The sequence below is a fragment of the Muntiacus reevesi genome, chromosome 4 (assembly GCF_963930625.1).
Source record: "Muntiacus reevesi chromosome 4, mMunRee1.1, whole genome shotgun sequence".
Lineage (NCBI taxonomy): Eukaryota > Metazoa > Chordata > Mammalia > Artiodactyla > Cervidae > Muntiacus > Muntiacus reevesi.
The window spans coordinates 109,111,154-109,124,106 of NC_089252.1; positions in this window are offsets into that span (position 1 = coordinate 109,111,154).

Here is a 12,953-nt window from a genome sequence, read left to right on the forward strand (position 1 = left end):
TGAACATTAACATTTTAGGAATTAGTGAACTAAGATGGATGGGAATGGGCAAATTTAATTCAAATGACCATTATATCTACTACTGTGGGCAAGAATCCCCTAGAAGAAATGGAATAGCCCTCATAGTCAACAAGAGTCTGAAATGCAGTACTTAGTTGCAATCTCAAAAATGATAGAATTATTTTGGCATTTCCAAGGCAAATCATTCAATATAACAGTAATACAAGTCTATGCCCCAACTACTAATACCAAAGAAGCTGAACAGTTCTATGAAAATCTACAAGACCTTCTAGAACTAACACCAAAAAAGATGTCCTTTTCCTCGTAGGGGACTGGAATGCAGAAGTAGGAAGTCAAGAGATACCTGGAGTAACAGGCAAGTTTGGCCTTGGAGTACAAAATGAAGCAGGGCAAAGGTAACAGTTTTGCCAAGAGAACACGCTGGTCATAGCAAATACCCTCTTCCAACAACACATGGACATCACCAGATGATCAATACTGAAATCAGATTGATTATATTCTTTGCAGCTGAAGATGAAGAAGCTCTATCAGTCCGTTCAGTCACTCAGTTGTGTCCGACTCTTTGCAACCTCATAGACCGCAGCACATCAGGCTTCCCTGTACATCACCAACTCCCTGAGCTCGCTCAAACTCATGTCCATTGAGTCAGTGATGCCATCCAACCATCTCATCCTCTGTCGTCCCCTTCTCCTCCCTCCTTCAAACTTTCCCAGCATCAGGGTCTTTTCCAGTGAGTCAGTTCTTTGAATCAGGTGGCCAAAATACTGGAGTTTCAGGTTCAGCATCAGTCCTTCCATTGAATATTCAGGACTGATTTCCTTTAGGATAGACTGGTTGAATCTCCTTGCAGTCCAAGGGACTCTCGAGAGTCTTCTTCAACACCACAGTTCAAAAGCATCAATTCTTCGGAGCTCAGCTTTCTTTATAGTCCAACTCTCACACCCATACATGACTACTGGAAAAACCATAGCTTTGTCTAGACAGACCTTTGTTGGCAAAGTAATGTCTTTGCTTTTTAATATGCTATCTAGGTTGGTCATAGCTTTTCTTCCAAGGAGCTGCAGTCAACATCTGCAGTGATTTTGGAGCCCCCCAAAATAGTCACTGTTTCCCCTGTTTCCCCATCTATTTGTCATAAAGTGATAGGACTGGATGCTATGATCTTAGTTTTCTGAATGTTGAGTTTTAGGCCAACTTTTTCACTCTCCTCTTTTATCATGAGGCTCTTTAGTTCTTCTTTGCTTTCTGCCATAAGGGTGGTGTCATCTGCATATCTGAGGTTATTGATATTTCTCCTGGCAATCTTGATTCCAGCTTGTGCTTCATCCAGCCTGGCATTTCACATGATGTACTTTGCATATAAGTTAAATAGGCAGGGTGACAATAGGCAGCCTTGATGTACTACTTTCCAGATTTGGAACCAGTCTGTTGTTCCATGTCCAGTGGAAGTAGCTCTATACAGTCAGCAAAAAGAAGACTGGGAGCTGACTGTGACTCAGATCATGAACTCCTTACTGCAAAATTCAGACTTAAATTGAAGAAAGTAGGGAAAACCCACTATGTCATTCAGGTATGACCTACATCAAATCCCTTATGATTATAAAGTGGAAGTGACAAATAAATTCAAAGGATTAGATCTGATAGAGTACCTGAAGAACTATGGACGCAGGTTCATAACATTGTATAAGAGGTGGTGATCAAAACCATCCCAAAGAAAAAGAAAGGCAAAATGGTTGTCTGAGGAGGACTTACAGGTAGCTGAGAAAAGAAGAGAAGTGAAAGGCAAAGGAGAAAAGGAAAGATACACCCATTCGAATGTAGAGTTCCAAAGAATAACAAGGAGAAATAAGAAAGCCTTGTTAAGTGAACAATGCAAAGAAATAGAGGAAAACAATAGAATGGAAGACTAGAGATCTCTTCAAGAAAATTAGAAAATATATATACTAGAAAATTAGAGATATGAAGGACAAAGATGGGCACAAAAAGGACAGAAACAGTATGGACCTAACAAGCAGAAGATATTAAGAGTTGGCAAGAATACACAGAAAAGGTCTTAATGGCCCAGATAACCATGATGGTATGATCACTCACCTAGAGCCAGACATCCTGGAATGCGAAGTCAAGTGGGCCTTAGGAAGCTTTACTACGAACAAAGCTAGTGAAGGTGATGGAATTTCAGCTGAGCTATTTCAAATCCTAAAAGATGATGCTATGAAAGTGCTGAACTCAATATGCCAACATATTTGGAAAACACAGCAGTGGCCACAGGACTGGAAAATGTCAGTTTTCATTCCAATCCCAGAGAAAGGCAGTGCCAAAGAATGTTCACACTGCCGCACAGTTGCACTCATTTCACACGCTAGCAAGGTAATGCTCAAAATTCTTCAAGCTAGGCTTCAACAGTATGTGAACCGAGAACTTTCAGATGTGCAAACTGGGTCTGGAAAAGACAGAAGAAACAGAGATCAAGTTGCCAACATCCACTGGATCATAGGAAATGCAAGGGAATTCCAGGAAAATATCTACTGCTGCCTCATTGACTATGCCAAAGCCTTGACTATGTGGATCACAACAAACTATGGAAAATTCCTAAAGAGATAGGAATAGCAGATTACCTTACATGCCGCCTGAGAAATGAGTAGCATTAGATCAATGAGCAGCAGTTAGAACCAGACATGGAACAATGGACTGGTTTCAAATTGGGAAAGGAGTACGTCAAGGCTGTATATTATCACCCTGCTTATTTAACTTCTGTGCAGAGTACATCATGCAAAATGCCAGGCTGGATGAAGCACAAGCTGGAATCAAGATTGCCAGAAGAAATATCAGTAACCTCAGATATGCAGATGATAACCACCCTAATGACAGAAAGTGAAGAGGAACTAAAAAGCCTCTTGATAGAGGTGAAAGAGGAGAGTCAAAAAGCTCGCTTAAAACTCAACATTCAGAAAAACTAAAATCGGGACTTAACTGGTAGTCCAGTGGCTGACAATGTGCTCCCAGTGCAGGGGTTCTGGATTTGATCCCTGGTCAGGGAACTGGATCCCACATGCTGCAACGAAATTCTACCTGCTACAACTAAGATCCAAGATCCCAAGTGCTGCAACGAAGACCTGGCCCAACCAAAATAAAATAAATATTAAAAAAAATAACCTTAGATTATGGCATCTGGTCTTATCACTTCATGACAAATAGATGGGGAAAAACTAAAACAGTGACAGATTGTATTTATTCTTGGGCTCCAAAGTCACTGTGGATGGTGACAGAAGCCATGAGATTAAAAGACACTTGCTCCTTGAAAGAAAAACTATGACAAACCTAGACAGCATATGAAAAGGCAAAGACATAACTTTGCCAAAAAGGTCCATCTAGTCAAAGTTCTGGTTTTTCCAGTAGTCATGTACAGGAGAGTTGGACCATAAAGAAGGCCGAGCACCGAAGAATTGATGCTTTTGAACTGTGGTGCCAGAAACAACTTGAGAGCCCCTTGAACAGTAAGGAGATCAAACCAATCAATCTTAAAGGAAATCAGTCCTGAATATTCATTGGAAGCACTGATGCTGAAGCTGAAGCTCCAATACTTTGGCCAACCGATATGAAAGGCTGAGTCACTGGAAAAGACCGTGATGCTGGGAAAGATTGAGGGCAGGAGGAGAAGGGGATGACAGAGGATGAGATGGTTGGATGGCATCACTGACTCAATGGACATGAGTTTGAGCAAACTCCAGGGGATAGTGGAGGACAGGGAAGCCTGGTGTGTTGCAGTCCATGGGGTCACAGCTGAGTGACTGAACAACAGTTAGGTCTGACTCAGCTCATTTGCTCATTGAACAAAATCTTGATTACCTGCCGTGGATATTCCTGACACTGCTTAAATTCCAGAAATTATCAAGAGTTGTGATACTGGGGTCTGAAGGGCACTCCTGGAACTTTCCTCCAGTGCTCTGGAGCTTATCCTCATGTTTCTGGACTCATATGGAGAGCAGCCCCAGTCTCCTGCTTCAAAGATGATCACGCTCCCAGCGCCTGTGGCTGCCCTTGGTCATGCTCCTCTTCTGTATGCTCTTCTCACTGCCTTTTCTTTTTCTTTTTTCTTTTTTTTTTTCTTTTTCTTTTTTCAATATTTATTTCAAAATTTTTATTTATATATTTATTTATATATACCAGGTCTATGTTGCAGTCAGTGGGCTCTTTTTTTAATACTTACTTGTATTTGTTTATTTGCTTGGCTGTGCTGGGTATTAGTTGTGTCATGTGGGATCTAATTCCCTGACCAGGGATCAAACCCAGGTGCTCAGCACTGGGAGTGTGAAGTCTTAGCCACTGGACCACCAGGGAAGTCCCAGCAGGTGAACTAGTAGTTGTGGCGTGTGGGATCTAGTTCACCGACCAGGGATCGAACCTGGGCCCCCTCCATTGCGAGAGTAGAGTCTTAGCCATTGGACCACCAGAGAAGTCCCTCCCTTTGCCTCTTAAAGTGAACAGTTTGGACACAAGCACGCAGCGTCCCTCGCTGCCTTGACTTGCATCACATGATTATGGTTCCGGAAGCATCTGGGGAGCTGACAAAAGAGAAAGATAAGATTTAAGATTTTTAAGAAAGGCTCCCTCCAGATAAGGACTTCTCAGATATTGTCATCTTCATGCTGCTGCTGCTGCTGCTAAGTCACTTCAGTTGTGTCCGACTCTGTGCGACCCCATAGACGGGCAGCCCACCAGGCTCCCCCGTCCCTGGGATTCTCCAGGCAAGAACACTGGAGTGGGTTGCCATTTCCTTCTCCAACGCAATGCATGAAAGTGAAAAGTGAAAGTGAAGTCGCTCAGTCGTGTCTGACTCTCCGCAACCCCATGGACTGCAGCCTACCAGGCTGCTCCCTCCATGGGATTTTCCAGGCAAGAGTACTGGAGTGGGTTGCCATTGCCTTCTCCGCATCTTCATCTAGTCAGCCTAAATATCCAGATGAAATTTGGCCAGAAACGCCTTGCTGACCTGGTTGCTTCTGTGTCTCTTGTGTGAGACATTGCTTCCCCTTCCTCTTTGACTTCTTCCCCAACAGAATCCTCCATCCTGGCACTTCTTTCTAATCTCTAAAACTGGTCATCTGACTTGTCTTTAAGTATGCAGGGTCAAGCAGTGCCCAGCCCATCTGAAGACTACAAGGCAGGAGGCTGACCAGACTGGAACATGAAAGCAAAGGGAGCTGTTCCGACACTTGGAAGCCAGCAGGACCTGACTCTTCACCAGTCAGTCCATCCCCACAGGCGGAAGAATGGGTGTATGCCAGTCTACTCTTGGGGAAGGCAGTGGCAGTAGATGTTACCAGCCAGATCTCCACGGCCCTTCGTCCCTCGGCAGAACTGCACTGAGGCAAGGGTCAGAGGTCACTGTGTGTGCTCCTGAGAGCGAGGATCTAGCAATCTCCTTTCTGGCCAGGCCCTCCACCCCCAGAAAGAGGAGGGAGGGGTGTGCACTTGGATTTGTTTGTTTGTTTGAACACATAACTGAAAAGGAAGAACTGAAGTCCAGACCCACCCGATTAGCAAAAACAGCACTTTCAAGTGTAGTTAAATTGGACGTTTTTCTTCTGGGTATGAAGGGACACCTGTAGTTAGTACACATTCCCAGGACTGTCCTCAGCCCATCCTAGGCAACTGAAGGAGCAACTGAGCCTCAGGCCTGTGGGGCAGGCAGGGAAGAGGCCTCTGGAGGCACATGTGCATTAGTCCCAGGCAAGTTGATATCCTGCAGGAGACCCCTTGGCCCCTGGGTGTCCTGTCCCAGAGCTGTGCAGCGGGTCCAGGATGAGAAATGGGGCCATGTACGGGCTGAAAGGCCCCCAGGAATTGGCCTGGACCCCAGATGAGGGGCTCTGCCCTCTGGCAGCTGTGGCAGCCTGAACACTTTCCCAAGCAGGATGGAGCTGGGGGACAGAGGGTATATGACCCCACAGACCCCAAACTCAGGCACTACCTCTGCCTGAGAACTCACGATGATTCTACCCAGCTGACGGCTCCTGCCCGAAGCCCCACCAGACAACGATGAGCTGGAGCCCTCATCTAGGGCCTTGGCTTGCTCCACTGTGAAGAAAGAGGTAGACTCATGGGAAGGCATCCACACAACCCCTGCCCTTGGCTTTGCCCACAGGCAACAGGCCAGGAGGTTCCCAGCCTTGCCTCTCACCTGCCTGGGCTGGGCCAAGGCACAACTACTGTCAGGGGCTGGGGCCTGGTGGGCGGTGCGGTCTCTCCCTCTGTGCTCACTTTAAGCTGGACATCACCAGCTCACGAAAAAGCAGCCTCAAGTCCCTGAGAGAGCTGACCTCAAAATTTCAGACTAGGGTGAGTTATCCTCATACCTGATCCATGGCTAAAACCAGTTTATAACAGACGAGGGTGAGCCTCACATCCAGGACTAGGTTGAAGTGCCAGGTTGACAACATGCCGATGAAAATACCGTAAGAGTACAGATGCAGGGCCTGCCGAGACCAGCCTGGCTTCCAGCACAATGGAAAGTTTTCCACCTGCCTCACTAGACTCTTTACTCCCCGCACAACCTAGTGACAAGGGTGTATGTGTCAAGGATGTATGTGTTGAGGGGAAAAAAAAATCTTAGGAGTCATCTATAGCCAGTCCCTCCCACCATGGCCCAATCCCAGGGCTGGCCGGGGATGAGGGGGGGACATCTGGGATTTGAGTTCCTCCCCTGCCCGGGTGGGAACATCATGTTCTCTACTCAGGGATGCTCATCCAACCGCTGAGCACTGGGGGCCCTGGGAGGATTCCAGGCGGGAGGAGATGGGGTTGAGTGAGAATGGCCAGCTCGATTTGAGAAACTGGAAGGGAAAGGAACTCCAAGAGACGTTTGATTCCAGAACAGCCCTCTGTTTTCCTAGCCCCGGCCCTCCCCTGGCCCAGGCCCTGGCAGAGAGGAGCACTACCTCACTCCCAGCCCCAGCCCAGGGCTGGAGGGAGGACAAGGCACCACAGCTGTTCACACACATACCTCAAGCTCTCCCCTACCGTCGTCTCCAGCACAGAAGGGCTGCCTTGATCTGGTCCAACCCTGGTCCCCTGCGCCTTCGGACGGCCTGTTTCACCTCACAGCCCATCCCTGCCTGGGGCCTGGTTACTTCTATGTCCCTGAGATGAGGTCTCTGATTAGCACATCCCCTCCATCCTTCACCTCCAGGTCCCTCGCGCTGCTCACAGTCCAGCCCTGTCCTCTAGCCTCTTGTAATCCCTGCTCACCCTCCCCCAGCAATGGCCTCAACTGGTTTTCAGGCAGAAAAGAGAAGCGATGGTCAGAAGTGCCGGGCTCCTCCTCTGACCACACGTGCTCCGCTCGCTCCTGCCCCACGTTTCTCCCTTCACTGGCAAAAGCCCTAAGACTTGCCTGCAGCTGCACCCTCACCTCCCGGCCCTCCCAGCCCAGCCCGGCCCTGCGCTTCCCGGTGGCTAACAGGGTGGACAGAGCCGAGCCTCTGGAGTCTCAGCCCAATCCACCAGGCAGACTTCTCCCTTCTACCTCAAGAACCACCTTCCCAGGAGCATCCAGGTCTCCTGGTTTTCTTCCCACCTCCGTTGCCAGGTGTAACCCAGACTATAGTTAAAGGCTGAAATGACCCAGGGCTCCACTCTGGGTTCTGCTCTCTCCCGCCTTGGGAGGTTTCGGCAGGGACAGCCTTAGGGTGTTACCTCCCTGTTGAACACCTCGGATTTAGACCTCCACCTGGGACATCCGCTGAGCTGAAGGTCTGGTGGCCCCAGGCCAGGATCCCTCTCCTGGCTCTTCGCTCTTCCCACTGGGAACTTGCTGAAAAGTTTGCTTTTCTTCCATTTTTTTTTTCCTTTAAAAATTTTTTTAATTGGAAGATAATTGCTTTACAGTGTTGTGAGAATTTCCACTGTACAACATGAATCAGCTCTAAGTATCCATATATCCCCTCCCTCCTGAGCCTCCCTCCCACCCCCCTTTAATTTTTAAATTAAAATTTTTTAAAAGTGTGGAATATACCAAAGGTGTGCAAGACAAAGACATTCCACTCAATGGTTTCCCATAGGCCAGGAACTCGGAGTACAGCCCAGATGAAGACAGTGTCAGGGCCCTGCAGCCCCTCTTGTGGCCCACCAGCCATTCCCTCCTGCTCTATCCTGAGTTTTAAGGTAAGGTGGTCATCACTTTCTTGATCGTTTTTACCACCTAAACATATCTAAGGAATCACCTTCCTCATACAGTGAAATATATACCTGTAATTAAATGCAGAAGGGAGAAGCCATCCTCACTGCTAGTTTTGAACAGTCTCGTCTTTCTTTTGCTTCCTCTGCCTCTCCCTTCTATCATCACTACTCTCTGGAACCCGTGATTACCAGAATATGTTCCCTATATTTCTCCTTGCTTATATAATCATATGTATACACATACTATATAGTGTGTATACTATACATATATACACACTATATAGTATATATATATACACACATATAGCATGTGTATATATATATGTATATAGTATATATATACATATACATATATACACACATTTACACAGTGGTCTTTCTTTTACATATTTAGATAATTTTTGTATACATTTTTCTTCATCTTACTTTTCTCATCCCAACTTTGCGGTAGGTCCCCTAAATCAAGTTGTATTATTTATTCCAACTCCTCCCTTTTGATGGTGACTTAAAACAGGTCCCCACACTTTTTGATACTTCTCCCACAAAACGTGGAGTCTAATTTCCCTCTCCTTGGATAAGGCCTGGTCTTAGTGACTTTGACTCTGAAGAAGAAAATGAGGCAGAAATGACTCTGACTTCTGAGTCTAGGTTAGAAAGATGATACAGCTTTCATCTGGCTTCCTCTCCTCTCTCTCGGGACAATCATCCTTGGGACGTGGCCACCATGTTGTGGGGAAGCCCAGGTACATGAAGAGGCCATGTGTGGGTGTTCCAGCCCCAGGTAAAGTCTTAACTGACAGGGAATTCCCTAGTAGTCCAGAGGTTAGGACTTGGGGTGCTCACTACTGAGGGCCCAGGTTCAATTCCTGGTCAGGGAACTAAGATCCCTGACGTCATGTGGCATGGAACAAGTCACGTGGAACAAGTCATGTGATGTGGTCAGAAGGAAAACAGTCTTCACTGACAGCCAACATCAAACACCAGAGTTCAAGTGAGGAGCCTTCAAATGATTCCAGCCCTAGTTTTTAAGAAGCAGCAAAGAGTGGTCTCCACTGAATTCTTCACAAAGGGCAGGTTTGTGAGCAAAATTAAAATATTGCTGTTTTAAGTCACTAAATTTGGGTAATATATTACACAACACAGTAACCGGAACAGTATGGAGATACTGAAATGTCCCAATGGTGCCCCGTGGATGGGCCATCACTTTGCAATTTTCTTTTTACTACACATATTTCTATAAGTGAGAATCTTAACATTGGGATTAGAGTCCAAAAGCATATGTATTTTTATTTTATTGGACTTTGTCAAATTGCTTTCCAGGGCTTCCCTGGTGGTTCAGTGGTAAAGAATCCACCTGCCAATGCAGGAGATACAGGTTCAATTCCTGGTCCAGAAAGATCCCACATGCCACTGAGCAACTAAGCCTGGGCATCACACACACACACACACACACACACACACAGACACAACTGCTTTCCAAAAAGGCTATAACTGATCTTACCTTTAGCAACAGTGTTTGGACAAATATTTTTCCTCACATCCCTGAAAACCAGACCTGGTGTAACTCTTTTTCTCTTTTTCCTTTGTTTTTTCTTATCGTCCACACACACACGTCATGTGGGGTCTTAGTTCCCTGACCAGGAATTGAACCTGTGCCCCCTGCAGTTTAAAGTAACGTATTCTCATTATTACACTTCAAAAAAAAAAAAAAAATAGACTTTTTTAGATCAGTTTTAGGTTCACAGCAAAATTGAGCGGAAAGTACCGAGAGTCCCCATATAACCCCTTCTCCTGTGACACACAGCTTCGCTCACCATCATTACCCTGCATTAGTATCATAGTTTGTTCCAGTCAGTGACCCAGTGTTAACACATCATCAACCAAAGTCCATAGTTTACACAGAGTCCGTTCTTTGTGTTGTACATTTCATGGGTTTTTGTAAATGTGTAATAACATGTATCTACCATTATTTCAGGGCTTCCTAGGTAGTTTAGGGGTAAAGAATCCACCTGCAATGCAGGAGTTGCATGTTCGATCCCTGGGTCTGGAAGATCCCCTGGAGAAGGAAATGGCAACTCATTCTAGTATTCTTGCCTGGAGAACCCCCTGGACAGAGGAGCCCAGCAGGCTGCAGCCCAGGGAGTGGCAAGAGAGTCAGACACGACTTATAGCAACTAAACAACCACCACCATTATATCAATAGTATCATACAGTATATTTTCACTGCCCTAAAAAATTACTTGTGCTCCATCTGTCTCTCCCTCCCCATCAAAAACCTGGCAACCACTGATCTTTTTACTGTCTTCATAGTTTTGCCATTGTTAAAGTTTTCACTTTGATTTGCATTCCTTGCTTTCTGATGAATTTGAACATCTTTTCACTTCGTAAGGTTTTGTTAGTTGCCTCACAATACCCTTTTCCCCTTCATCTTTGCTAACAAGCCTGAATTTTGTCCAGAGCAGCAAGTGTCCAGTCCCAATTGATTCCCTGACCCCATCCATTCCCTCATCTCTTAATCTTATATCTAGGAAATCACTTGGAAATAAATATAAGTCTACAGGGAGTTCTGGAAAGGTGTTTGCTTACCTGATAAAGGGAAAAGATGTGGGTGGTGCCAACAGCAGGATTTTCTTCTGCTTTGCATACTAATGTGATGTCTGGAGAGACAACTACCACCTTGCAAAGCTGGGTCGAAAAGCATGAAGACAAAAGCCAATAAGCTAAGGATGATGGTGGTATATGTAGTCATGTGGTAGAATACTATACAGACATGAAAAAGAAACACTAAAACAATACACAACAGTATGGATGAAACTCACAGATATAATGCTGAATAAAAAAGCCATACGAAAAGTACATATTGTATAAGTCAATCTATATGAAATTTTAGATAGACAAAATTTGTCTACAGTAATGAAAATCAGGATAGTGGTTACCTCTGCAGGAGAAGTAGTAACAAGGACGCCAGGGGGTTACCTTCAGTGTGGCAGTGATTAACTTTGGGTGAGGTGGTTGCCTTCTGCTGAGGACCATTCTCAGAGAGCTGAGAGTTGAGATCTGGACCACACACCACATCAGGAATTTAGTATCTTTTCACTTGTTTTTATCTTACCCTTTAATATTGTTCTATAAGTTTCATGTCATTTAATAAGATTTTACAGGTTTCTCACCTATATAGTTCAATACTTTTCTTAATAAGTTTATTCCTAAATATTTTATAGTTAACTGAATGTTTTTCTTGCTTATTTTTAGTAAATGCTCTTATTTTAAATATATTTTCTTATATTTATCACCTTAACATTTTCTCTTATCTATTATAATAGTTTTCAAGAAAACTATGTAGTAGTTTTCTGTATTTACAGTCATTGCATTAACTAAAGAGAAGATAAGGATTTGGTAAATCATTTGCATTCCTGCTGTCCATTCTTGCCACGTACCCAGTGTATAGCCCAGGGAAGCCTGCGTTAAGCACTTATGGAAGGAATGGAAGAGTGAATTAAAACTGAACGGCCCCCAGGGAGAACTCGCCCTGTCCAGCCTCCTCCTCACACATAGGAGCACTGGAATGGGAGACTGGGTGGGCAGAGGAAGGGACAGGATACGTCCGTGAGCAAAACAGATTTTCATATGAGCCACGAGAATGCACAGAATGTGAGATGTTAGAAACTTTAGGAGGTGAGCCATGGTGCCAGAGACAAAGAAAGGAGATGCTGGCAGAGCAGTGATAGGGAATAACGGAGCCCCTTCCTGCTCTGGCTTTTCTTCGGGGGAGTTGCTACTGCAGGGTTCTGAGCAGTAGGAGAGGTTCTGACTTATATATACATAGGCTGATGTGAGGAGAACAAACTGAAGGTGGCAAGGGAAGCAGGAAGAAACTGGGACATGACTGAGGCATTGTCCTGGGGAGAGATGGTGGTGGCTTGGACTAGGTGGAAGCCATGGGCCTGGTAAGAAGTGGTTTCATTCTGGGTAGATGATTCTAGGGAAACAATGGGGCTTTCTGATGCATTGAATATAAGTGGGAAAGAAAGTCATCAAGATGTACTCTGAGGTGATTGGCCTGAGCAGTAGGAAGGAGAGAGCTGCTATCACTTGCGCTGGTGGAGCTGGGGTGGAGTAGGTTTGGGGGATGAGCTGGAGCTAGGGTGGCACAAGTTGAGCTTGAGATGCCAAGAGGAAAGTCAGAGTGAGATGCCGAGTCCACAGCTGGACATTGATTGAGTCTGGCACTCAGAAAAGGTCTGATTGGACAAACACCTTTGGGACTGATTGACATGTACGTGGGATTTGAAGCCATGACCCTGGGGAAGATTATGAGAGCAATAGTGTAGACAGAAGATGAAGAGGAGAAACCACTGATGGCAGAGGAAACCAGGAGGCATGGAGCCCTGGGAGCCACACAAGGAAGGTGCTTCCAAGAGAGGAAAGATCGGCTGGTCACAGGAAATCTTTCCAGCCTGTCATCATAAGGTCAGGCTTTTTCTTTTTTTCCCCTACTGTTTTTGTTCACTCACTCCTGTTATTTTCAGTATGGAGTGTAGGTGCTCCATAAATACTTGTTGAATGAATGGGTATGTTCATGAATCCACACCTCTGCAAGCTCCCAGCACACAGGTGATTTTGATTTCTTTTTTTTTTTAAGAGCAGAGAACAGGTAGGAGGCCCTGCCCACTCTTAGTAGCATCCTTGTCCTGCCTTGCCTTTGACAGCCACATTAACATTCACTCAGGTGGGAGCCCTTCTGGCCAACACAG